The sequence below is a fragment of the Aquarana catesbeiana genome, linkage group LG06, assembly GCF_042186555.1.
Source record: "Aquarana catesbeiana isolate 2022-GZ linkage group LG06, ASM4218655v1, whole genome shotgun sequence".
Taxonomy (NCBI): Eukaryota; Metazoa; Chordata; class Amphibia; order Anura; family Ranidae; genus Aquarana; species Aquarana catesbeiana.
In genome coordinates this window covers 384,697,136-384,721,114 of record NC_133329.1, presented here as the reverse complement: position 1 = coordinate 384,721,114, position 23,979 = coordinate 384,697,136, and the positions used below count along the sequence as shown (strand labels likewise).

Below are 23,979 nucleotides of genomic sequence, written 5' to 3'. Positions count from 1 at the left end.
CCGCTGACATCCGACGCTCCACAGACTAACATGGAGCGCCCGTTCAGGTCCGCCGTCAAAACTGACAGGCGGACCTGAACGGTCCGATCGTATGAAAGGGGCCTAAAAGCCCGAGTGTCTTCACGCTGGGGCGGTGCACTTGCGGGATGCTAGAAAAAGTCCTGCAAGCAGCATCTTTGGGGCAGTTTAGGAGCACTGAACATAACGCCCCTGCCATTGAAATCAATGGCCAGCGCTGCCGAAGCTACTTTGCGGCCGCTTTTAACACTATTTCGGCCGCCAGCGGGGGTTACAAGCGCCCCACTAGTGGCCAAAAAGAGCAGCAAAGACGCCGCTAGTTTTACCACCAATGTAGCTGCCGCTTCAGTGTGAAAGTGGCCTTAGTGGTGCTTCAAAGACTTCATAGAAGTCTATGGCAAACCTCGCTTGAAGCCCCAAGCAAAAGCAAGGTGTAAACAGGACTGTAAGCAACCCATTTTATTTAGTGACAGGAGCTTTGACTGGTGTTCAGAGAGCTTTAACAAAGCGTGTCCGAAGCCATGCTTTAAAACAAGTGTAAACTAGCCCTAATGCATTCGAGTAAGTCAAAACCAGACCAAGGCTACTGTGCTTGTAGGTTAACGCTCCGCTTCTCGGATTTGCTAAAAGCAAAATACCCCCGGCCTATTTACAGAAAGCTAACCATAAGTACAGAGGTCTTCAGACTGGAGCCTATGGGCTGGATGTGGGCATTTGCTTGCCTTTATTTGTCCCCGACACCAACGATGGGGCTACCATTCCTCCTGCTAATACGAACAATGGGGCTACCATTCCTCCTGCTAATACGAACAATGGGGCTACCATTCCTCCTGCTAATACGAACAATGGGGCTACCATTCCTCCTGCTAATACGAACAATGGGGCTACCATTCCTCCTGCTAATACGAACAATGGGGCTACCATTCCTCCTGCTAATACGAACAATGGGGCTACCATTCCTCCTGCTAATACGAACAATGGGGCTACCATTCCTCCTGCTAATACGAACAATGGGGCTACCATTCCTCCTGCTAATACGAACAATGGGGCTACCATTCCTCCTGCTAATACGAACAATGGGGCTACCATTCCTCCTGCTAATACGAACAATGGGGCTACCATTCCTCCTGCTAATACGAACAATGGGGCTACCATTCCTCCTGCTAATACGAACAATGGGGCTACCATTCCTCCTGCTAATACGAACAATGGGGCTACCATTCCTCCTGCTAATACGAACAATGGGGCTACCATTCCTCCTGCTAATACGAACAATGGGGCTACCATTCCTCCTGCTAATACGAACGATGGGGCTACCATTCCTCCTGCTAATACGAACGATGGGGCTACCATTCCTCCTGCTAATACGAACGATGGGGCTACCATTCCTCCTGCTAATACGAACGATGGGGCTACCATTCCTCCTGCTAATACGAACTATGGGGCTACCATTCCTCCTGCTAATACGAACTATGGGGCTACCATTCCTCCTGCTAATACGAACTATGGGGCTACCATTCCTCCTGCTAATACGAACTATGGGGCTACCATTCCTCCTGCTAATACGAACTATGGGGCTACCATTCCTCCTCCTAATACGAACTATGGGGCTACCATTCCTCCTCCTAATACGAACTATGGGGCTACCATTCCTCCTCCTAATACGAACGATGGGGCTACCATTCCTCCTCCTAATACGAACGATGGGGCTACCATTCCTCCTCCTAATACGAACGATGGGGCTACCATTCCTCCTGCTAATACGAACGATGGGGCTACCATTCCTCCTGCTAATACGAACGATGGGGCTACCATTCCTCCTGCTAATACGAACGATGGGGCTACCATTCCTCCTGCTAATACGAACGATGGGGCTACCATTCCTCCTGCTAATACGAACTATGGGGCTACCATTCCTCCTCCTAATACGAACTATGGGGCTACCATTCCTCCTAATACGAACGATGGGGCTACCATTCCTCCTCCTAATACGAACAATGGGGCTACCATTCCTCCTCCTAATACGAACGATGGGGCTACCATTCCTCCTCCTAATACGAACGATGGGGCTACCATTCCTCCTCCTAATACAAACTATGGGGCTACCATTCCTCCTCCTAATACAAACTATGGGGCTACCATTCCTCCTCCTAATACAAACTATGGGGCTACCATTCCTCCTCCTAATACAAACTATGGGGCTACCATTCCTCCTCTTAATACAAACTATGGGGCTACCATTCCTCCTCCTAATACAAACAATGGGGCTACCATTCCTCCTCCTAATACAAGCAATGGGGCTACCATTCCTCCTCCTAATACAAACAATGGGGCTACCATTCCTCCTCCTAATACAAACAATGGGGCTACCATTCCTCCTCCTAATACAAACAATGGGGCTACCATTCCTCTTCCTAATACAAACAATGGGGCTATCATTCCTTCCAATGATCGGACACTTTCCCCTCCCACCGACACCATGTAATATTTTTTTATTATAAAATGTGATCCGGTTCCAGGGAAAAATAAAAGCTGCATGCCTTTTTTGATGCAGCTGCACTGCGATTTGAGCAAACCAAAAAGTAGGAGCTCAAATTGTAGCACCCAAAATAGTGATTTGCACAGGAATGCAATGTCATCTTAAGGCTACGGTCTTATGGGCCCACAGTGGGAACATTAGACTAAGTACAGGTGAGCTAGTGACCAATATGGGGGCTCCTGTACACACAGACTAGGCTGACCGACGCGCTTCAATTTTACCGCTGGTGGTCAAAACGTTCCTATCCTGAATGCAATTCTTTTCCATTCAGAAGAGGGAGGTTGAGCCTCCCCCTAGCCGCAACAGATTCTAGATCCTTGTGTACATGGACACACAGGCATTTATTGGGTTGAGTTAAGGAGCTTTGGCAAACAAAAAAAAAAAAAAACAGCAAAAGCTCCTAAACTCAAGTTTAGAAGCTGTAGTGTACTTCTGCCGAGCTGTGCTCAACACGATGGGAAATTTCACGACCACACAGAATACATTATCACCTTTACCAACTGACGTCAGCCAATAGAAAAAGTAACAGTGACAACGAGCGGCGTGAGCATTTTCTAACATAAATAGAAGAATCTCTGTGACGGGAAGTGTCAGTACAGGTGGAAGTTTACCCTCTTAAAACCACAGGAACCTCATCTCTCCCCAGATTCAGCCATTATCTCAGGTTTTTGCTAAAACATTCATAGAAAACTTTAACAAAAAAAAAAAAAAAAAACACAAATAAATAAAAAGGGCTTGAAAGAGGCCGAATATTACAAAGAAACCCGCACATGAAGTTCATCTCTGCTAAACACAAACATTTAGCAATGTCAAAGCAAAGGGTTAACATTACAGACCCTCCTCCATGTTTTTTTAAACATGTTATACTTACCTGCTCTGTGTAATGGTTTTGCACAGAGCAGCCTGGATCCTCCTATTCTTGGGTCCCCCGCCAGCACTCTTGGCTTCTCCCAATAGCAAGCAGCTTGCTCTGTGGGCACCCAAGCAGTTGTTCTCCCGAGCCACGGCTCTATGTGTACAGTCACACGCAGAGCCATGGCTCATTCCCTCCCCCCCTCCCCCCAATCCACCTCCTGGTTATCTCACTGACTGATGGACAGCAGCGGGAGCCACTGCCAAAAGTCAATCAGTAGTTTGAGTCCCTGAAGAACCAAGGCTCTGACGGACATCACTGGATCGAGAGGGGGCATAGGCAAAAATTAGGGGTTTATTTTAGTTTTTAACCTTCATGCATAGAATGTCTTGTAAACTCAAACGGCTAAAATTGATCTAGCCTCCATGTGTTCATTAAAAGATGTATGTTTTTGTTTTTATTGCATATTCATACTTACCTAGGTGGACGCAGCATCCGCCCCCCCGCCACCTCTGCACTGAGAACTGAGCCACCAAACAACGCCGACGGCTCAGTTCCTTCACCTCCCTGAGCGGAGAGCCGATGACTGTCAGCATCTCTCCTGCTCCTCCACGCTCATTGGAGCGCTGAGCTGTGGAGGGGCGGGGAGCGGCCATCTCTGCAGCTCACAGACTCAGTCCAGGCAGCTGGCGGATCCAGACTTCCTAAGTCGGGATGACGCGGTGCCTCGACTGATATTGGTTAGATTGGTAAAAACAGGTCACAGGAGCAGTGCAAAACACATTGCACTTCTGTGCCCCATTAGGGAAGCCCAGCCTAAAAAGTTTTTTTTTTTTCCAATTTTAAATACCTTTTTTTCTTTGTGCTCACCTCCACTATCTGCTCTGTATCCCGATTTAAGAGAGCCAGGTGGGAGAGGCAAAGATTCCCCTTCTGTTTTAGGTAAACAGTATAGTCAGTGAATGTAAGCTGGAGGAGAGGGGAGGAGCCGTGAGATCCTTTTCCCACTGAACACTATCAGGCTGACAGGGAGAGGGGAGGGGGAGGAGGGGAGGAGCTGCGGATGACGGGGGCACATATCCTGACCACGATCTCACGGCTCATCAGCCATGATAAAACGTGGTCAGCTCACAGAGGTGAAGTCAGGATGAGAGAATAAACCAGTTACTGAAAGACAACGTTTCTCAACCCCAGTCCTCAAGTACCCCCAACAGGTCATGTTATCAGGATTTCCCTGAGATGAAACGGCTGTAGTAATTACAAAGAACCCTTTCACACAAGCAGTTTTTAAGTGATTTAGCGCCTGAAAACCGCCTCCCATTCATTCAAGTGTGACTTTTCACACTGGGGTGGTGCGCTTGCGGGATGTTCCGAAAAGTCCTGCAAGCAGCATCTTTGGGGCCGGTTGGGAGCGCTGTATTAAGCGCTCCCAAAATGCCCTGCCCATTGGAATGAATGGGCAGCACCTCCAAAACGCCTGAAAAGCGATTTGAAAGCGCCGGAACATGGGAGCTTTTAATCCCTCCTTTGGGGTTAAAAGCACGCCGCTAGCGGCCAAAAAGCACCGCTTAAACAATGGTATAGCGCCGGCGCTTTACTGGGAACGTGGCCCCAGTGTGAAAGAGGGTCTAAGACCCCTTTCACACTGGCAGTTTTCAGGCATTTTATCGCTAAAAATAGCACCTGTGAAGCACCTGAAAACTGCCTCTCATGTCTCCCCAGTGTGAAATCCCGAGTGCTTTACAACTGGGGTGGTGCGCTTGCGGGACGGGAAAATAAGTCCCCAAAGGTGCTGCTTGCAGAGCAGTGTATACAGCGCTCCTACACCACCCATGCCCATTGGAATGAAAGGGCAGCGCTTCTGAAGCGCCACAACACAGGGGCTATTAACCCATTCTTGGGGGCTAAAAGCACCCCGCTAGTGGCCCAAAAAGCACCGCTTAAACAGAGGTAAAGCGCCACTAAAACTAGCTGCGCTTTATGGCTAACGGACCCGCCTTGGTGTGAAAGCTGCCTCGGGCAGTAAAACTGATCAAATCACCTGTGCAAAACCATGAAAAGCCTGAAAACATGACCTGTTGGGGGTACTTGAGGACTGGAGTTGCTGTAGGAGATAACAAAGGGCCAATTGACTAGGCAAAAAAACACCATGCTAAAGCTCGTGCCTTAAAGAGACAGGAGTGTGATTTTCTTTCCTTTTTTTGGGGGGGGGGGGTAACAATCACTTTAAAGCTTTGAACAAAGAAAAAAAAATAAATTAAAACCTGGAAGTTGATTTCTGTACAGAGTTGCACCAGATTTTGCGCTCTCCAGTTTTAGTAGATAAACCTCACTACTGCCAAAAGTTCAAATACTTAGTAAGTTTAATTGTATTTAATACTTTTGCAAACATTACATTACTCAGTCTGACCTTGCAGCACTAGCCCATAAACACACTTTTTTTTATCTAACCCTTTTGCAAACATATTTCTCAGCCTGACCTTCCTGATCAGAATTCAAGGCATCTGTATGAGTAATTGCTAGAACAGAGGATAAAAGAGACGGAGCCTTGAGGATTGTTCACACTAGTGGATGTGGGGGCAGTAAAACTCAGGGGGCGAGCTGCACTTTTGCTGCCTCCCCAACCACTACCCCTTTAGCTAGGGGCAATGAGGGTGTACACATGCCGTGGCACTTTGCAGCCGTGGCAGGAATTATACCCCTTGTCCCTTTCAGTGAGCATAGCACATGCCGGATGTGACCCGTTAAAGTGAATGGGGCTGCTCAGCAAACACCCTGCAACCTCATGCAATGCATTGAAGTGCATTCGTTTGGCAATCAAGCGTTTAGGGCTGGTTCACCCCACAAAAACACACTTCAGATATGTTCCAGATGCGTTTCTGCTGCGTTTCCGGATGCATTCCAGATGTTTCTTTGCTCTTGTTTCTCTCTCCCCCCCCCCCCCCCCATTGTACTAGGGTCTGGTGCATTTTTGTGCATTCTTTATGCGTTTGACCACATTCCAGTACAGAAAAAATGCAGCATGTTCTACTTTGTTTCTGGAATTTACCGCACTGGTGTGAACTATGCCATTGGAAACAATATAACCTCCTTGCACGCGGCCGCCCACTCAGTCTCTTCGCAGCTGCCCATTCAGTTCACGACATGGCTGGGGGGGCAGAGACTAGAGGTCAGCTGACTGGTGAGGAATGTGAAGTGGGAGGGGCTAGAGGAGACCCCATCTCCCGATTTCGGCATAAGTGTCACCGCTATGAGACACCACAAAGTTGGAGACACAGCGAGTGACACTACCTGTGATTAGAGTCGCCATTAAAAGTCCCCACTACAGTTCTCAGATCAGCAGATGACCTTAATCAAGAGCACCTAAGTTGGCTGATCAGAACTCCCCCCGCCAGCACTGCCACTCATCTTATTCCCCCCACCAAAGAGTAAAAATAGAGAATACATGGAAGGGAGAGGAAAAAAAGAAGACGGAGGAGGAACAAAGAAAGGGAGAGAAAGAACAAGGAAGAAAAATTTAGGATAGAGAGGTAAAAGGGAAAGAAAGGAGAACAGTGATACATCCTTAAATGTACCATAGGGGGGCTGCATGACCCTTGACCCTCTGTCTGGACAGTGCCGATTGGCCCTGTGCTGATCACGTGCACATATTTAAAAAAAAAAAACTATTAGATAAGGATCTGAACAACCACAACATACAGGGTTATACAATGTAATACTGACATATAATCACACACAGAGGTTAGACTTGATGGACTTGTGTCTTTTCTCAACCTTAACTATGTAACTATGCAACACCCTCAAAAATAAAAACTAGCAATACACACCAAACTGAGCATGTGCAGAGTGGCTCCAAGGCTCTGTGGGATTCAGGAGATGGAAGGGGAGGATCAGAGAAGACAGGATCAAACAGGCTTTATACACAATGCGGAGGATTAACCCCTTAGGCTCCACAGTGAATATAACAAGCATGCTTTACTGCATATACAGACTGGTTTTACGGTTGTGGGTTTAGTAACACCATGTTCTGCTAGATCACTTCAGGCTGGCCCCTTTTGCAGGAATAACCATGTAAAACATTAATAAGTTAAGCATTAATAAAATAAGCACTATACTCTTAGAGAAGCACGTTTTTTTTTTTTTTTTTTTCCCCTAAATCATACTTACCTAGGTGGAGCATCAGACTAAGAACAGCCACCGAATACCACCTATTGCTCGGTTCTCACTCCTCCCCGAGAGGAGAGCTGATGACTGTCAGTCAGCATCTCTCCTCTCTGCTCCTCCATGTTCATTGGAGCGCAGAGCTGTGGAGGGGCAGGGAGCGGCCTGCAGTCAAGGCAGCTGGCGGATCCAGACTTCGGAAAGTCGGGATGATGCGCTGCCCCGGCTTATTGCAGTGACGTCAGCAGACAGCGGACTTCAGACCGATCTCTGTTGAAGAGGAGAAGCCCAGCCTAAAAAGCTCAGGCTGGACTTCTTTAAAAGCCAGGATTACACCCTGCTCTGCACATGCTCAGTTGCCCTCTTTTTCAGCACTGTGCTGAATATTTACAGGCTAAAAGATTTACTGCTGCTCAGGGGCTCTTGGGCTTCAGCAAAATAGCAGCCTCCAACAAGAAGAAATAGGCACAACGCTGGAGGCAATTTATAGCATACACTAATGTGGGTAGCATAATTATGCATGTATTTTCCTAGCTATAGAACACTAATTTCATCAAGTTGTTTCGGGCAACTTCCACTTTAAGGTCCGGTACACACCATGAATTGCATAGGAATGTGCCGAGTGTTCCCGTGCGATTCACAGGTTATCCAGGTGCATAGCAAAAGCACGTCTGAAAAAAAAAAACAAAAAAAACAAAAACACAGCAACAGGACCATATGATACTACTGTACCATGCAATCCGATGCAGGCAAACACACGGTTTGTGACCTATATGTTTGGGGTGTCATTCATTTAACACAGACGCCCTCTACAGATCACCAAGTGCAGTGCAGTTTGAACATAGTACAGGAAACAGGCACAGAATACTGGCATCCCGCACCACATTCTAGTGTGATCCGGCCCTTAATCATTCTTAACTAGGCGAGAAATGCTGATGGACCAGTATAGGAATGGAAAGATACTTACAGGAACAAAAAAAAAAAAAAAAAAAAAAAAAGAAGGGTGCATTTATTTGTTGCAGGAGCCTGTAAAGCATTTCACCTGTGATTGGCAGATCGCTGATAACATGCAAGACTCCTGCAGACCTCTCAGTGTATCGCCTGTACCTCGTTCAGCAAGACAATACACTGACAGGAAGAATCAACAACCTACCTCACAGCACAGTTGTAATTCAATGAGAACTACAAGTCAACAGCCACAAAGTCGGCCGCAACTTGTAGCATTCCATTCACTGTGAATGAGTGACACGGCCGGGCGTTTTTTTTTTTTTTTTTAATTTTGACAGCTAGCAAGGGGGAAGAAGATCCCCCACTAACTGTCACAGCGAGGGAGCGGGGGCCAGTCCTTTCATAACATGTTACATACTGACTATGGGTATAAAATAGGTTACCGAAAGGCGAACTTGTCCCGAAAATTTAATTTTTGCAGCTTGCCAATCAGATGTGGCGGCTGCACTCGTTTTCTTTAGGATATTTCCTTTATTTTTACTTGGTTATCCTGCCAATAATGTTTCCTGTCTTGCATGGTCTGCATTCTGACCTCCGTGACATTTCTTCCCGAGCGAGTGACGTCACGTGGCTCCACCCAGTCACAGAGTTCCGAAATGAAGAGGGGCGAAGATGGATGCGGCCGACAGCGGGGACAGCTTCGTTTGCAGGCAAGTGCCACATAATGAGCCAGTATGCGATGCATACTAGCCCATTATGCCTTTATTTGCAGGGTATAAAAAAGAGGAATTAAAACCCCATCAAGGTTTACTTCCTCTTTAATGAATAAAAGCCGATCATTGTACGCACCCTAGTCAGTAGTAAATGGTTTGTCGCCCCCCCCCCCCCCCCCCCCAAGGTTCCATTCACACTATGCAGGTGCAATGGAGCATATATGTGCGTTGCATGTGGGGAGCCCATTTCTTTTAATGGGCTGCCCTACCTGCAAGAAACGCACAAAAAAGTCCCCGATCCATTAGCAAAATTGCACTGTATGGTGCAATCAGCACCATGTCCTTAAACGCCCGTTAGCAGATGCTTCGGCGTGCCATTAAATTGTTAAATCCAGGACTCTGCATTCGCTATATCTGGTCTCCCACAGTACACAGAACATGGAAGTGCAATTATTTTAGTGAATATAAACTGCTAAAATACCTTTTCTCATCAGCAGTATATAGAAGTCTTGTAACTTCTATCAGTGTCTGGTTAAAGCTCGTAGTAGGAGTTTTCATCCTCCTCTGACTGTCCTATGAGGCTGCAGGACCCCTGACCCTCTGTCTGGACAGTGCTGATTGGCCCTGTGCCGATCACATGCACCCTCCCAAAAAAAAAAAAAAAAAAGCCCTCAGCAATACGCATCAAACTGAGCATGTACAGCTAGTCCAAGGTTCTGTTCTTTTTACACAAAGCGGAGGATTAACCCCTTGGGTCCCACAATGAGTATAACAAGTATGCTTTACTGTACATAGACTGATTTTACTGTTGTGGGTTTAGTAGCACTAAGAATTAATGGCACTGCTGCACATCTGCTAAAGAGCAGCGCGTTTCTGTACATGTCAGGAAAGTGCGATTTTGCGCATATTCCTGATGCAAAGCGTTACTTCGTCTGGACAGCTTGGTCTGTTAAAGAAGGTGGAAAAATAACACTTACTGACCAGATCACCAGGTGAAAAAAAAAAAAAAAAAAAAAATGAATGCAGCCACCACATCTAATAATTGGTAACATGTAATGTAATACATTTTTGTGTTTAATACCATTAAGATAATACAGCAGTTCCTTCAGGGTCACTGGTGACCAGAAATAAAACATTCGTTACAATTTTAGACATGTAGCAACAAACGAGACCCCCTTTCCCCCCAAAATTCTGTTTCTTTGGGTTCCAAACCCCACCTAACCATAATAAACAAGACATTTCCATTCAGTCACCAAACAGTGGGATGACAGCTACACCAGGGGCAATTATGGTAAAGAGTAGAACTTATTGGATTGACATAATGTTGAGAAAAACAAAGACAAAACTAAAAAAATTAAAAAAAAATTTACAAATTGACAAACTTACATAATATACAGCAGCTCAAAGCAAGATGTTCTCGTCTTCTAGCCAAAAAAAAAAAAAAGGCTCCAAACCAAAACTCAACACAAAAATATGCAAACCGTCCAGATGCAAGCCCAGTGCAGATCACTGAATTTGGCAAACACTAATCTCCTCGATCCCTCAGAAGCCGAACGTCTCCAGAACGGAATGATTGCCGCACGAGCTCTACACATCTGTCACCTTGATCTGAGCAGCACCTTGTGGACAAGACGGATATCCAGCCAAGTATATGAACAGCGATACGTCAGCTCAATACACCGCCCTTCAGTGTCAGGAGGAAGTCATTTACTCAAATGAAAACCTTCAAAATTGCCAACACCGGCCTTTCCACATTCAGAAAAAGAGCAACAACAACATGTCCACTTCTCTTCATCACTCAGTGTGATCTGCAAATAATAAAAATTGGTAGACGAGTCCCTCAAATACCGCGAGCTTCTGGCAGGTGTCACGGCTCTGTCACACCAAAACGCATGTTCATGCCGTGCAGAAAACGGTGTAGATGTGCATTGTGTTACAATTAAAAGTGCAAACCTTTTTTTTTTAAACAAATAATGAAAGTGTGAATACTTTACCCCACCCCCCCACATGCACAGCCATTCACTGAAGATCAGTGTACTGCTGTGTCTCTTCTCTAAGGGCCCTTTCACACTCAGGCGGTTTGCAGGCGCTATTGCGCAAATAATAGCGCCTGCAAACTGACCCGAATGTGCCGCTGCTTTGTCTCCAGTGTGAAAGCCCGCGGTGCGCTAGCAGGACGGGACAAAAAGTCCTGCTAGCAGCATCTTCGGAGCGGTGAAGGAGCGGAGTGTATACACTGCTCCTTCACCGCTCCTGCCCATTGAAATCGATGGGACAGTGCAGTGGTTTTTAACCCTTTCTCGGCCGCTAGCGGGGGGTAAAACCGCCCCGCTAGCGGCCAAATACCAATGGTAAAGCGCCGCTTACAATAGCGGCGTTTTACTGCCAACGCCGCCCCAGTGTGAAAGGGGCTCTTCGACCCCTTTCACACCAAGGACGTTTTGCAGGCGCTACAGCTGCCGAGGGTTTTCACACCGGAGCGGTGCGCTGGCAGGACGTCAGGGAAAGTCCTGCCAGCAGCTTCTTTGGAGCGGTGTGTTTAGCACTCCTCCACCGCTGCTCCCCATTGAAATCAGTGGGGCAGTGCTGGGATTCCGCCGGCAAAACGCCGCTATTGTGGCGCATTGCGGGCGGTTTTAACCCTTTCTTGGCCGCTAGCGGGGGGTAAAAGCACCCCGCTAGCTGCCGAAATGCGCCGCAAATGCAACCGTAAAACGCTGCTAAAAATAGCGGCGTTTTACCGCTGACGCTAAGATAGCTTTCTATTTAAGATACCATAATTTAGTTTATTCAGCATGAAATGGAGCTTAGTTATGTAGCATGAGGCTGTATTTTCTGCAATATTTACATTTTTGGTAAACTCATTCAATGAATCCAAGCTCTGCAAGCTGAGATAAGATGCGCTGCATTGATGCATTCACACAATTTCACAGTAACCGTGAAATAAAACAAAGTACAGGAATATTCCTTTAGCCCATTATTTTGCAAATCTGCGTACACTACAAACTGTATGATTGAATCAGTTCTGACATCGCCGTTTTACTAACCTGACAGCTTATTCTAAAATCGGAAACCTTCATTTTGTTTGCAACTATTAAAGATTCTAACTACCAGCAAGAATAAAGCCTCATTCGTACACACGATCGCATTGTTGGCCAACAAAATCGTGGAATTTTGTCCGAAGGGCATTGGCCCAAACTTGTCTTGCATACACACGGCCACACAATTGTTGGCCAACAAATATGAAGGTAGTGACGTACTTCGTGGTTTTTCAGCTCGTTAGCGCCACCCTTTGGGCTCCTTCTGCTAATTTTGTGTTAGTAGAAGTTTGGTGAGTGCTGATTCGTGTTTTTCAGTTCGTTTCTGAACGGCCGTTCGTCAACCAGCCATGTTGCGGAATCCGAGGAGATAACGTGTTAATTATTATTGACCTTGGAGTTATTGCTTTGACATTTTTTTGGTTGAATAATAATGATTTGGTATATTTTCTATATTTTTGGATGCATAGAATGTACTTTTTGGTCAAGTTCTATTGGCAGATAGCATGTAGGGCTGCAACTAACGATTATTTTCATAATCGATTAGTTGGCCGATTATTGTTTCGATTAATAACAAGAAAAAAAAAAAAAAAAAGTGTGGTGTATAATTTAGTTAATATGTAAAGTTTTTTAAAAAAAAGGCAAATTTATTCTTAAATATCTCTATGCCGTGGTAAATATAAATAACCAACTATATGGTTAGGGAGCAAAATCTCTAATCCACTCTGAGAATAACAGACAGAAGAGATATACTGTATATACTATTAGAGGAGATATACTGTATATACTATTAGAGGAGATATACTGTATATACTATTAGAGGAGATATACTGTATATACTATTAAAGAGTAAATCTGGTAAATATCAGACTCAGATCAAATTTTTGTATTAAAAAAAAAAAACAAACAAAAAAAAATGTCTTCCTTCAAAAAAAAAAAAAAAAAAAAAAAAAGTAATTTTAAGAACTTCGTTTTCGAATTTCTAATTGTTAGTGGGGTCGAATTGACGTTTATTTTCAACCACAGTGGCAGGAAAATTTGGAAATAGAAAACTTCTTGGTCAAAGGAATTTTCAGACAGTGTATGTGGTTTTCGTTCAGAAATTACATTCATTTTAAACAGAAATGTTAAAAGCAAGTGAAAATTTCAAACATTCTTTCATTCAGCGAATGTACAAAGATTTTTCGTATGAATATTCTCATCTGAAAATTGATCTGTGAGGCCAGCATAAGGCTCGGTTCACACCTATGCAGTTTGCTTGTGATCTGTTTCTGCAGTGCTTTTTGATTTTTGCGCATCATGTGATTTTGCTGCAATTTGCATTTTGTTGGCCAAGTTGTTGTTGGGCAGATTAAAAAAACACAAATTGCTGCAAAAACGCATGACATGCTTTTCTGCAGCTTCTCCATTGAAGTATATTGAACCAAAAAAGCAGTTTTGCGTTAAAAAAAAAAAAAGTCCCTGACCCTTTCCAAACATTGCAGTGGCTAAAAAAAGCATAGATGTGAATGTGTCCCATAGGAAACCATGTAAATGAACTGCAGTGCGTTTCTGCAAAAAGCACCAAAAAACACACATAGATGTGAACCAGATCTAAGACGTTTAGTAAAATAATGGGGTTAAAAAAAAAAAAATAAAATTAGCCCTTTATAGCACCAAAAAAAAAAAAAAAAAAAAAAAAAAAAAAAAATGATAATCACTACTGTAAGGGTTCATTTTTTTACTGTAGAACCGTGAAAGTAATATTTACAGTAGTGCTATAAAGGGCTCATTTTAGTTTTTTTTAACCCCATTATGTTACTTATTATGTTACTTTTTTTAACCCCATTATGTTTTAACCCCATTATGTTACTGGCTGATTAATCGATAATGAAAATAGTAATCGATTATTTTTATAATCGATTAGTTGTTTCAGCCCTAATAGCGTGTCTAATTTTATTTTTATTTTTTTAATGCACAATAAAAAAATTGTGGAGAATAATACTTGGCTATGTATTTTACTTCAAATGACAATTTGGGAGTAGGCAGTTACATTAGAAAAATACAATGTAAAATTGACAAGGACACCAACATAGTTGTATCTTTGATCTTAAAAACTACGGGATAATGGTGTTGTGGTAACTTGCCCAAATAAAAAAAAAAAAAAAAAAAAAAAAAAAACTTAAAAAATTTGTTTGCAATAACTATCAGTATCACCAGCAGAGCAGCGTCATTATTATCCCATTAAAGAAGAAGAGAATTGTGCGCTGCATTTTGAGATTTCAGAATTTGCCGCGTCACGAATGTTAATTCTCCATTATGAACGCTAGCTTACAAGACCGACCACTTCCGGCTCGTGCTTGCTTCCGAGCATGCGTGTTTGTACTTTGGACTTTTCTCCGACGGACTTGTGTACACACTCGGAAAATCTGACAACACACATTCTCCGCGGAAAATTTGAGAACCTGCCATACAACATTTGTCGCGGAAAATCCGACAATTGTCCGATGGAGCGTACAAACGGTAGGATTTTCCGCCAACAGCCTGTCATCACACAATTCCCGTCGGAAAGTCCGATCGTGTGCACGAGGCTTTAGTCCTTCCATTTAAAGAGCACCTGTCATTTCAGATATATCATGGCAGCGCCAGTTAGCGGGCATCCACTCAGCTGCCGCCACGTCCCTCACCTTGTGGTGTCACTGCCGCATCACTAGCCGTCCCATTAATGTGAATGGGACTGTCGGTGAGTCAAGGAGGAGCCACTGGAGGGACAGAAATGACAGTTGCTCTTTAAAAATTATGAATTAAATCGAGTTGCTTTAAATCGAGCCTTTTTAACTAGTGATTTAAATCAAATCCACCCTGCTTTTGTATATAGAATTGTTGGTAGTGTGAACCCCCTGCCACTGGGAAGGGAACTCATTTTAATATCTCTGCATCCCATCATATTTTTTTTATTTTTTTTTCCCCACACACATAATATATTTTAACGTTTAAAATGTATGAACTCTCACCTTGTAAAACAATCCATTTTAAAAGAAATAAAAGGCAAAACCCATACTTAAAAAAAAAAAAAAAAAAAAAAAAAAAAAAAAAAACACACAACACACACAACCTTTTTTATGATCACATTTCCTCTGTTCTCAGCTGCATAAGAGCCAGGGGAAGCCTGCACTACACAGGAAAAATAAATGGAAATATAATTCACCATTGATGGCACTAAAGGAAAATAATCTATTTGCAACGGGGAAAGTTCGATGGGGGGGGGGGGGGGGGAGACTGGATTAAAAAAGAAACACACAACTATGTGACATAATACAAGGGGGGGAAATTTTCACTTTACAAGAATTTAAAAAAAAAAAAAAAAGATAAGATATACTGGAGATTAATGAATGGAGGTATTTTTAGCTCAAACACTTCATAGCAGCACTCCTCACACTGATAGAGCGAATATGTATTATTGAAAAAACAAGTGGGAATATATCCTGGACATATAAAACCTTGATAGAAGGGGAAGATCTGGAAATTCCAACATTTATAAAAAAAAAAAAAAAAATTGGGAGAGGGAATTGAGGAAACGAGGAAGGAACCAAGTAGGGAGAATTCTGAAACTGGTACATGGATGATCAGTAAATAATGGGATGGTGGAAATTAATTAAAAATGTGTAGTCCGGTGGTATAGAACCCCCAGAAAATACTAGGCAAATATCAAATAGGACAAACAGTGTGCTATAGATACACGTGAGGAACCATGGACATGTCTACTTCATGGGGTAGATATCCCGACAAAAGAATATAGAAACTCAATGATTGTACATATGATGAACACTGCAAAAAGCTTAATACCGAGGAAATGGAAGGAAGTAGAGAGTCCAAAAATCAGACAGGGGTTTGATAAAATAGAAGAGATATATAACATGGAATTTCTAAGATAGAGCCATGAGGATACTAGAGAGGGATTCATTAAGAGATGGGAAAAGTGGAAAAAGTTTAAATTGCCGTATATACTCGAGTATAAGCCGAGTTTTTCAGCACATTTTTTTTTGTTGAAAATGCCCCCCTCGGCTTATACTCGAGTCAAGCACTTTTCTGCAGCAAAGAATGACATTTTCCGAACCGATTTTGGGGCCCTGTATCTCGGGGCCACTTGGTGCTAGGAACCCCAAATTTGGTGCAAACCCAGTGGAACTAGCACTACAACATATCCAAAGCTGGGATTCCTACTACAAAGTGGCCCCGAGATACGGGGCCCCAAAGTCAGTTCGGAAAATGTCATTCTCTGCTGCAGAAAAGTGCTTGACATTTTCCGAACTGACTTTGGGGCCCCGTATCTCGGGGCCACTTTGTAGTAGGAACCTCAGCTTTTGGATATGTTGTAGTGCTCGTTCCACTGGGTTTGCACCAAATTTGGGGTTCCTAGCACCAAGTGGCCCCGAGATACGGGGCCCCAAATTCGGGCAACTGTGTCCATCTGCAGCAATGTCATTCCGGGACCCTTTGGATCCAGAGACCCCAAATTTGGCTGCAGCTAGGGGGCATCTAGGAACCCTTAACTACCGAGTTTGAAGTTTGAGGGACCTATGGCTGCAAATGGGCACAGTGAGGCTGCAAATGGGCACAGTGAGGCTGCAAATGGGCACAGTGAGGCTGCAAATGGGCATTGTTGACCCTCTTTTCCACTTACAGTAGCTGCACATTTCTCACCCTAGGCTTATACTCGAGTCAATAAGTTTTCACAGTTTTTTGTGGTAAAATTAGGTGCCTCGGCTTATATTCAGGTCAGCTTAGAGTATATACGGTAACAAAGAAATATAGTGAGATTAAGATTATCTGGAGAAGGAGAAAGAACAGTGTGAGAATGGGGTGGAAGGGGGGGAGGGTAAGGGGTAGATAAAGGTTTAGAAACAAAATTTGTTTATGTATATCCCTAGTGCATAGGAAAAATGTTTTTACCTTTTTGTGTATAATAAATTTGGATAAAAGAATTAAAAAAAAAAAAAAAAAAGCGCTAGGGGAAGTGCAGCAGCAGCACACTGATCTTCCCAGTGAAAGGACAAGTGTGTCAGGAAAGGTCTGATCATCGGAGAGCAGGCCGTGCTCCCAGCATAGCTAGAAAACTGACCACGCTGCACTCTCCTGCTTAGTGTGGTCAGTTTTTAATAGGAAGGCAGAGAAACTGGCAGGAACACCGGGGATTTCACATAAAGGAAGCAATCAATACAAAGAGAACAGGATACTTTCTCATACAAGTACAGCAGACACACATCAGGAATAGGAAATGTTGGGTTGGCATTCTTTAATGTTTGCTGTTCCATATTTTCAGGTCTGCATTTCCTACACAATCTCTCCCCTCCATGGCTCTCTGTATGTAAGGCAGCATTAACAACCCTGACCACATAGAGGGAAAATGGTGGTCTCTCTCTATCAGGGTGGGAAGATTTGCGATGCGAGACACCAAAGGGCGGTCACTGAGTTCATCACCACTGAATGGAGAGCTCTTCTTACACAACGACCGAACGACCGCAGGTGCCGCTACATAAAAGCTACAAATTATTCAAAGAATCTAGTTGAAAATAAACACGTAGTTAATCACGGTCACAGAAAGTATTCCAGAGCAAGTTACGGTATTTTTTTTTTTATTCTCTGTAGATTCCTTGAGAAGACCGGGGATTGTTATTTCATCTGCATTGATTCTGTGAGTTTGAGCATCAGACAGAGCAAACAGGTTATACCTGCAACAGAAGACCGACAGACACCGGGGCTGCAAACAACACAAGCTGCAGGGAAGACATCATGGATGGGGAAAGCCCAGGATCACCCCTTATAACACATACATGGGGCTGCCCAGTACCGATTGTAAATATTATCTGTATAGACTGGAGGAGAGCTCACAGGATCACTGAGGATCTGCAGTATGGGCTACAAGCAGGAGAGGAGGAGGGGGGGGGGAGCCATCATCCTCATCAGACAACACAAGATGCTGTGGCTTCTCCTATACAGCGTGACCCCTGCAGCACCTTCTTATAGCATTCATATAGGAGAGGCAGACTCTGCAGGCCCCGGGCGGGCACTGCTACAACACAAGCATAACACCCCCCCTCCACCACCACCACGAGAGGCTCTGCACTCTAATCCGCTTGCTAGGAAATGAAAGGTGAAGTAATGATTGACAAATCAACATCTAGCCCGGCCTAACAGGAAAACGGCTTTTATGTGTATGTGCACAGACCATTATCAAAACAGTGCCCCCCCCCCCCCCCCTCAGAAAAGTAGACTGGTCCTGGAGGTTACACCACTCAGCCGACATAATGAACCCGGCATGCCCACCGGGGGGATCTGGTCAAAGCAGTGAGCGATTACCAATGAAATCCGCAGTCATGAGTAATGGGGGGCGGTTTGGGGATATGAGGGGGGGCCTTCTCTTGCAAAAAAAAAAAAGAGAACCAAAGGCCATTGATGAGATCTGCCCCTCCCGTTTTCTAACAGGTCAATGTAATAAGTAAGTAGGTTGCTGCAAAACTATACCCATTATGTACAATGCATCCTCTCTACAGTGGTGGGGGTACCAACCTAGGTGATGATGGGTACATGCTGTGCATTTAAAGGGCCAGCAAACGATAGCAATGGAAGGGGAGGACGTGCCAGCAAGAAAATCCAAGGAGCCATGGTGAAGGTGCCAGCCCAAGATCTGCCACAGCACCCCCACACCCCCCCCCACCCCCCCCCCCCCCCCCCAGAAGTAATGGGAAAAGCCAATCATGACCAGAGACAGATAAAAGGTCAGTTCACCCATATATGAAGAATACATCCATGAGTTGGTATGTGCCCCCCGGGTTGTGACCACATACCCCCTAACCGGGTCACATATACCCAAGGTACAAATAATGAGTGAAGGGCGTGATCAAAGACAGCGGCCTGTGTGCCCAGGATAGCAAGCTGAGAGATGGATGGCCAATGGCCAGCAGTCATCACTGTACCCTGGTCGGTAACAATGGAAGCTGTACCAGCAAAGGGTCACCATGCCAGTAGGGTACAAGAAGAGGTATATCAGTGAATGGGATCGTCATGCCAGTAGGTACAAGGAGAGGTATATGTATCAGTGAATGGGATCGTCATGCCAGTAGGGTACAAGGAGAGGTATATGTATCAGTGAATGGGATCGTCATGCCAGCTGTGAATCCTGGCAAATGTCGGTATGCTCAGAGTGACCGATATACCAGTGAGAATCCTGTGTGCCCAGATGGTGAGCCCGGGAGATGCCAGCTCCAAGCAGCAAAGTGCCCTACAGACGAGAGAAGCGATACTGAAGGGCCTATGTGCCCAGGAGGTCATGACACTCTTGGCTGCTGTGTCAGAGGTAATAAAGGAACCACATGTGCCACTGTGCCCAGGGGGTGATAGTGGGAGATGAGCCTGTGATGGTCATGATGCCCACCCCTGGTAGCCGTGTGCCCACAGGGTGATACTGTGTGATGGGGAGTGGGTGATGAGGTGCCCGTGTCTGGGGGGGTGGGTGATTAGGTGCCTGGGGGGGTGGTGAGGTGCCCGTGCCCAGAGGGGGGGGGGTCGACGAGGTGCCCGGGGAGGAGGAGGGGGGGGGGTCGACGAGGTGCCCGGGGAGGAGGAGGGGGGGGGGGTCGACGAGGTGCCCGGGGAGGAGGAGGGGGGGGGGGTCGACGAGGTGCCCGGAGGAGGAGGAGGGGGGGGGGGGGGTCGACACGAGGTGCCCGGGGAGGAGGAGGGGGGGGGGTCGACACGAGGTGCCCGGAGAGGAGGAGGGGGGGGGTCGACACGAGGTGCCCGGAGAGGAGGAGGGGGGGGGGGGTCGACACGAGGTGCCCGGAGAGGAGGAGGGGGGGGGGGGGAGACGAGGTGCCCGGGGGAGGAGGGGGGGGGGGGAGACGAGGTGCCCGGGGAGGAGGAGGGGGGGGGGAGGACGAGGTGCCCGGGGAGGAGGAGGGGGGGGGAGGACGAGGTGCCCGGGGGAGGAGGAGGGGGGGGAGGACGAGGTGCCCGGGGAGGAGGAGGGGGGGAGGACGAGGTGCCCGGGGAGGAGGAGGGGGGGAGGACGAGGTGCCGGGGAGGAGGAGGGGGGGAGGACGAGGTGCCGGGGAGGAGGAGGGGGGAGGACGAGGTGCCCGGGGAGGAGGAGGGGGGGAGGACGAGGTGCCCGGGAGGAGGAGGGGGGAGGACGAGGTGCCGGGGAGGAGGAGGGGGGGAGGACGAGGTGCCCGGGGAGGAGGAGGGGGGGAGGACGAGGTGCCCGGGAGGAGGAGGGGGGGAGGACGAGGTGCCCGGGGAGGAGGAGGGGGGGAGGACGAGGTGCCCGGGGAGGAGGAGGGGGGGAGGACGAGGTGCCCGGGGAGGAGGAGGGGGGGGAGGACGAGGTGCCCGGGGAGGAGGAGGGGGGGAGGACGAGGTGCCCGGGGAGGAGGAGGGGGGGGAGGACGAGGTGCCCGGGGAGGAGGGGGGGGGGGAGACGAGGTGCCCGGGGAGGAGGAGGGGGGGAGACGAGGTGCCCGGGGAGGAGGAGGGGGGGAGACGAGGTGCCCGGGGAGGAGGAGGGGGGGAGACGAGGTGCCCGGGGAGGAGGAGGGGGGGAGACGAGGTGCCCGGGGAGGAGGAGGGGGGGAGACGAGGTGCCCGGGGAGGAGGGGGGGGGAGACGAGGTGCCCGGGGAGGAGGGGGGGGGAGACGAGGTGCCCGGGGAGGAGGAGGGGGGGAGACGAGGTGCCCGGGGAGGAGGAGGGGGGGAGACGAGGTGCCCGGGGAGGAGGAGGGGGGGAGACGAGGTGCCCGGGGAGGAGGAGGGGGGGGAGACGAGGTGGCCGGGGAGGAGGAGGGGGGGAGACGAGGTGCCCGGGGAGGAGGAGGGGGGGAGACGAGGTGCCCGGGGAGGAGGGGGGGGGAGACGAGGTGCCCGGGGAGGAGGAGGGGGGGAGACGAGGTGCCCGGGGAGGAGGGGGGGGGGGGAGACGAGGTGCCCGGGGAGGAGGGGGGGGGGAGAGACGAGGGTGCCCGGGGAGGAGGGGGGGGGGAGACGAGGTGCCGGGAGGAGGGGGGGGGGGAGACGAGGTGCCCAGGGGAGGGGGGGGGGGGGAGACGAGGTGCCCAGGGGAGGGAGGGGGGGGAGACGAGGTGCCCAGGGGAGGGAGGGGAGGGGGGAGACGAGGTGCCCAGGGGAGGGAGGGGGGGGGAGAGACGAGGTGCCCGGGGGGGGGGAGACGAGGTGCCCAGGGAGGGGGGGGGAGACGAGGTGCCCAGGGGAGGGGGGGGAGACGAGGTGCCCAGGGGAGGGAGGGGGACGAGGTGCCCAGAGGTGTGAGGTACCCATGTCTGGAGGGGGAGGTGATGTGGTGTCTGGGGGGTGATGTGGTGCCCATGTCTGGGGGGGGGGGTGATGTGGTGCCCATGTCTGGGGGGGGGGGTGATGTGGTGCCCATGTCTGGGGGGGGTGATGTGGTGCCCATGTCTGGGGGGGGGGGTGATGTGGTGCCCATGTCTGGGGGGGGGGGGGGTGATGTGGTGCCCATGTCTGGGGGGGGGGGGGGTGATGTGGTGCCCATGTCTGGGGGGGGGGGGGGGGTGATGTGGTGCCCATGTCTGGGGGGGGGGGGGGTGATGTGGTGCCCATGTCTGGGGGGGGGGGTGATGTGGTGCCCATGTCTGGGGGGGGGGGGGGTGATGTGGTGCCCATGTCTGGGGGGGGGGGGGGTGATGTGGTGCCCATGTCTGGGGGGGGGGGGGGTGATGTGGTGCCCATGTCTGGGGGGGGGGGGGTGATGTGGTGCCCATGTCTGGGGGGGGGGGGGGTGATGTGGTGCCCATGTCTGGGGGGGGGGGGGGGTGATGTGGTGCCCATGTCTGGGGGGGGGGGGGTGATGTGGTGCCCATGTCTGGGGGGGGTGATGTGGTGCCATGTCTGGGGGGGGGGGTGATGTGGTGCCCATGTCTGGGGGGGGGGGTGATGTGGTGCCCATGTCTGGGGGGGGGGGTGATGTGGTGCCCATGTCTGGGGGGGGGGGGGGTGATGTGGTGCCCATGTCTGGGGGGGGGGGGGTGATGTGGTGCCCATGTCTGGGGGGGGGGGGGGTGATGTGGTGCCCATGTCTGGGGGGGGGGGTGATGTGGTGCCCATGTCTGGGGGGGGGGGTGATGTGGTGCCCATGTCTGGTGGGTGATGCCCCCTCCCGGTAGCAGTGTTGAGGGGTGATATGGAGGGTGATGTGGTGCCCATGTCTGGGGGGGGTGATGTGGTGCCCATGTCTCGGGGGGGGGTGATGTGGTGCCCATGTCTGGGGGGGGGGTGATGTGGTGCCCATGTCTGGGGGGGGGGGGGTGATGTGGTGCCCATGTCTGGGGGGGGGGGGGGGTGATGTGGTGCCCATGTCTGGGGGGGGGGGGGGTGATGTGGTGCCCATGTCTGGGGGGGGGGTGATGTGGTGCCCATGTCTGGGGGGGGGGTGATGTGGTGCCCATGTCTGGGGGGGGGTGATGTGGTGCCCATGGGGGGGGGGGTGATGTGGTGCCCATGTCTGGGGGGGGGGTGATGTGGTGCCCATGTCTGGGGGGGGGGTGATGTGGTGCCCATGTCTGGGGGGGGGGTGATGTGGTGCCCATGTCTGGGGGGGGGTGATGTGGTGCCCATGTCTGGGGGGGGGTGATGTGGTGCCCATGTCTGGGGGGGGGGGTGATGTGGTGCCCATGTCTGGGGGGGGGTGATGTGGTGCCCATGGGGGGGGGGGGGTGATGTGGTGCCCATGTCTGGGGGGGGTGATGTGGTGCCCATGTCTGGGGGGGGGGGTGATGTGGTGCCCATGTCTGGGGGGGGGTGATGTGGTGCCCATGGGGGGGGGGTGATGTGGTGCCCATGTCTGGGGGGGGGGTGATGTGGTGCCCATGTCTGGGGGGGGGGTGATGTGGTGCCCATGTCTGGGGGGGGGGGTGATGTGGGTGCCCATGTCTGGGGGGGGGGTGATGTGGTGCCCATGTCTGGGGGGGGGGTGATGTGGTGCCCATGTCTGGGGGGGGTGATGTGGTGCCCATGTCTGGGGGGGGGTGATGTGGTGCCCATGTCTGGGGGGGTGATGTGGTGCCATGTCTGGGGGGGGGGTGATGTGGTGCCCATGTCTGGGGGGTGATGCCCCCTCCGGTAGCAGTGTTGAGGGGTGATATGGGGGGGTGACGCCTTCCTCCGGTACACATGACGATGGCTCTCAGTGCGGGTCCCGGTTGATGTCAGGCCCGGTCGGTCCTATGATGAGCGGATCCTCCATCCTCCGGGCGGTGTACACGGCTCTCTCTCTCTCTCTCACACACACTCGGGGCTCACCTGCTGCTCCTGTCCGCTCGGCAGCGTCTCCTCCTCCCCGCTCCGGTCCCCCGTACTCTCCGGCATGCTCATGGAGCGCTCCCCTCACCTCCCCCGTGCTCCATGGACGCCCCGAGCCGAGTCCCCCCGATCCACTCAGCGGATCTCCTGCCTCACTGACACCCCGCACAGCGCAAGAGCGAGGGTGGGCGGGGGCCAGCGCGCCTCACACCAGAGCGAAACACTACCAAAGCCGGCTCAGGAGGGGAGAACAACGCCGCAGCGCTCTTTTCCTGCAGCGGGGAAAGGACGCACGACGTCAAATCCGACCCCCCTCTTTTTCCTGCAGGTGGGTGGTAGGCGCTGAGCAAGAGACTGACAAGGGCGCTGACCGATGGAAGAGGGAGACTGGCGGTACC

The 23,979-nt window shown here is 49.6% G+C and overlaps 1 protein-coding gene across 2 annotated transcripts in view; it reads right to left on the bottom strand.

Annotated features, from left to right (window-relative positions):
- MGAT5 (alpha-1,6-mannosylglycoprotein 6-beta-N-acetylglucosaminyltransferase) overlaps window positions 1–23,838 on the bottom strand; it is a 225,950-nt gene extending 202,112 nt beyond the window's left edge. Inside the window, exon 1 of one of the 2 annotated variants that reach the window (XM_073634279.1) lies at window positions 23,582–23,838. The gene's annotated coding sequence lies outside the window, so the exon portion shown is untranslated. Of the gene's footprint in view, window positions 1–10,618; window positions 10,871–23,581 lie in introns of those variants that run through there. The other variant, XM_073634278.1, reaches the window with a different exon arrangement.
- Between the last annotated feature and the right edge of the window lie 141 nt (window positions 23,839–23,979).